This window comes from Theobroma cacao, chromosome 3, assembly GCF_000208745.1.
Source record: "Theobroma cacao cultivar B97-61/B2 chromosome 3, Criollo_cocoa_genome_V2, whole genome shotgun sequence".
NCBI classification, from domain to species: domain Eukaryota; kingdom Viridiplantae; phylum Streptophyta; class Magnoliopsida; order Malvales; family Malvaceae; genus Theobroma; species Theobroma cacao.
The window spans coordinates 14661145-14664815 of NC_030852.1; positions in this window are offsets into that span (position 1 = coordinate 14661145).

Genomic DNA, 3671 nt, shown 5'->3' on the forward strand with positions numbered 1-3671 from the left:
TGTAGCCTCCTTTCCTTGATTCGTGTTGCACACTTACAAACCAAGAGCAAAACTCTACACTAACTCTAACAACTTCATTGACAGACACAGGAAATCCTAAGACTCAGCTAAACCTAGGGCTTTGATACCACCTTTGTCATGACCTAAATTTCGGGCCATGATCGGCACAAGGGCCAATGGACACAACCCATTAAGCCCAAGCAAGCCTATTTACGAAATTCTATTTCATCATTTCCACCATCATTTCGAACCACAATCTTTATTCTCAACTATACGTATTTCGATAATAAACAATGCAACCAAATATTTATATTGGTACTAATCCAAAATACTGTCATTCATTGCCATCTCATAATTGCATCATCATATCACATATGCATCTATTGTTTGTAGCCTAAATCTTAGCAATTTACATCGAGTGTAAATCCACATGTAAAATTCTTGACGACCAACGGAGTGACTTGGGTAAGGGCACAACTACCGAATGCCATATACCTACCAAGGGATTAATACGAGTGGTCTCCTTAATCTCGATCCCAACTAGCTACGGATCTGAAAACATGCAATTTAAAAGAGTGAGTACAAACTCAGTGAGTGAACATACGAAGGGAACAAGCAACAACAAGGAATGTTTTAGAAAACATGATGCACTTACGATAAAACCATGCAATTTAGTCTAATTTTTTGGTTAAAACCCCTCATTCCAAAATTTGAATGTTTAATCCCTTAATGTTACAAGATTCATGATGAACCATAAAGTTGAATAGAATGAAAATTTCAGCAATGATCAAGCAAGACAACAAACAAAGGATTTTCGCGCTGCAGTGAAAAGGCATTCTAGATTTGCATATACTTTGGTTTTTTAATCATATCTCCCACTACAAAAGTCCAATTGACATGATTTTTGGACCATTAGAAAGCTAAGAGATTGGGATAAAACTTTGTGTGTACCACTTTGCCCAATTCTGATCGGAAGGTAGTCAAAATCATTGTCAAATTGAAAGCACTACACTAGGAACTTGGAACTATCCGAGAGTTTCTCACTACAGCGAGAAGCTTCAGCAAATTTCTCACTGCAACGAGAATTAGGCTAGTGCAACCCCCTTCCAACCTGAGAGTTTCTCGCTGCATTGAGATTCGTAACCCCCCTCCAACCCAAGAGTTTCTCCCTGCAGTGAGAAACAGAGCAACTTAGTTAAAAAGGGTCTTGTTACATGAAAAGCCATTTTCTTGCTGAAATGAAAAGTAATTTGAGAACAATTAACAATGCCAACATACAACACAATCACAATTATTTTCATCAAGTTTTTATAACATATATATATTTGTATATACATATATCATCATACATACCATCCTACCACACTCAGCTCATGTGCAACCCCCACACCGTTCACATAACTGGAGCCAACGTGTGCATACCCCACATCGTGCAAAACTAATACCGCCGTGTGCATCCCCCACATCGTGCAGAAGTAATGTCATCATCCACACTCCCACACCCGTCATCACCGGCATGTGCTCCCCCACATCACGCACATGCTCATTATAATTACAAACAATATTGCTATCAATACATATCATATATATTTAGATATATATATATATATATATATATATATATATATATATATCAACATAACATAGGGCACATGGATTCATCACAATCGCATTCCACAACGCAAAACGTTTCATTCAAAAGCTTGTTCCCATGCATATTTTTAGAGAAAACAGATAAGATATTTCAATGGATTTAATCAAACACATATGCCTTAATTCCAAAACATTTTAATGCAAGTTCACTCACTAGTCTTTAATGATGTTTTGGTGGGCTCTAACTTCGACTTATGTTCCGAATAGAGGTGTGCGGTTTCGTTGGAACCTATCAAATGCAACAACATCGCCATCAACCCAACTTGGCATTAATACCATTCCAAAAGCTATTTCCTAAATCAAGTTCTATTAGTTATCCCTAACTAGCTTCCAACTACTATTAAATGGCTATTATTTGCACTACTCTAGTCATGCTAAAATTGAATAAACAATCTCAACAAAACACTCACAAATCTAATTACTAGACATTCTCAACACTTAAAAATCAACTTTACTTCATTACTCACCTTGGTAGCTTTGTAAGTAAATTCCTTTTCAAGAATTTTCAAGCTATCATAGAAGCTCTCTCTCTGAAACACCTAGCTAATGAGCGAAAGTATGGGAGTAAGACTTTTTAAGGGTTTTAAGGTGAGAGAGTGAAAGAGCATGAAAAACCCTATAACAAGGTGTGTAAAAGCATGAAATTTAAGGTTACTTTGAGAGGGTGATGGAAGCTTTGAGAGAAGCTTTCATGGAGGATGAAAGAAAGGTGAGATGGGAGGAAGAAGAAGAAGAAGCTGCTGGAAAAGTGAGGAAGCTGTTAGAGGAATGAGATATTTATGCTTAAGTTTATCCAAGTTTCATACAATTTACCAAAATGCCCTCAACAAAGTGACTTTGTCTTCCTCTTATCCTTTATGCAACCTTTTTACTCTTTTGACACTCAGAAAAAGTCCATAATAGTCTAAAAATACTCGGGTTCACGAAACGTAAAAATTTAGACTTGAGATGCAAAATGACCATTTTACCCCTACTATGGAAATTATCAGTGTTTCCATCGTCTTCATTTATTTTACCATCATTCATTCATTCCCTAGGCTTACTTAGACCTTAATAACATTAGAAAACTACTTCCAAAAGCTCACCATGAGAAATGATGAAATTACCCTTTGTTTGTGTTATCGCTTCTACTTCTTGTTACGAGTCTATGAAGTTAGAGGTTTCACAATACGAGGGTACTAGGTACACAAGTATGCTCTTAGTTGACTAACTTACTTCTTAGTCAATTAAGTTGGTTCTGTCTTGAAGTCCAGATTTTTGGCAATAGACTCTTAGTCGACTAACCCATTTCTTGGTCAACTAAGTCTTTTCTATTTCTCAATCCTCTTGAGCCCACCAACTTCTAATTTGAATTTTAGCTAACTAACACCCTTCATTATCCAACTAAGAGGCTTCTGTTTGTATCCAACACTTGCTTATCTGATTAAATCTTGTGTTAACCAGTTAACACTAATCTATCTTCATTAAAGCTCTTTCTTCTTTGCTTGTTTAACCAATTAACCCATTTTGCAACTGCATAAGCATCTTGACTTGCTTTCATATAGTAAATATATTAATGAATTTAAGCTTTCTCTTGCATACTTAAACAATATAATTAGACATCAATGAATGGGAATATTTTGCTATCATCAAAAACATATAGAGTCAACATTATCTATCTCTTATTTTTTATGATGACAAAACACTCCTAGATTAATAGTGCAATGTCTATGTTCAATATAAATGCTTCAAATCTTTATGCATAATGAGTTACTCCCCTTAAGTTAATGCATGTAGTTTTTTTTAAAGATTTGCAATAAACTATTTCTAATATCCATAATAGCTAAACAAGATATAAAATGCCCACAGTAGCTAACCAAGATATATTGAATATCCACAATAACTAGCACATAATAGTCAATAAAATCATAACTAAGCATTACACACATAAATTAAACATGAAAACCTATCACACTCAATTTAACTTAGTTTTCCTTCTCTCTTTTTTTTGCCATCATTATAAATGATATTCAAAACTC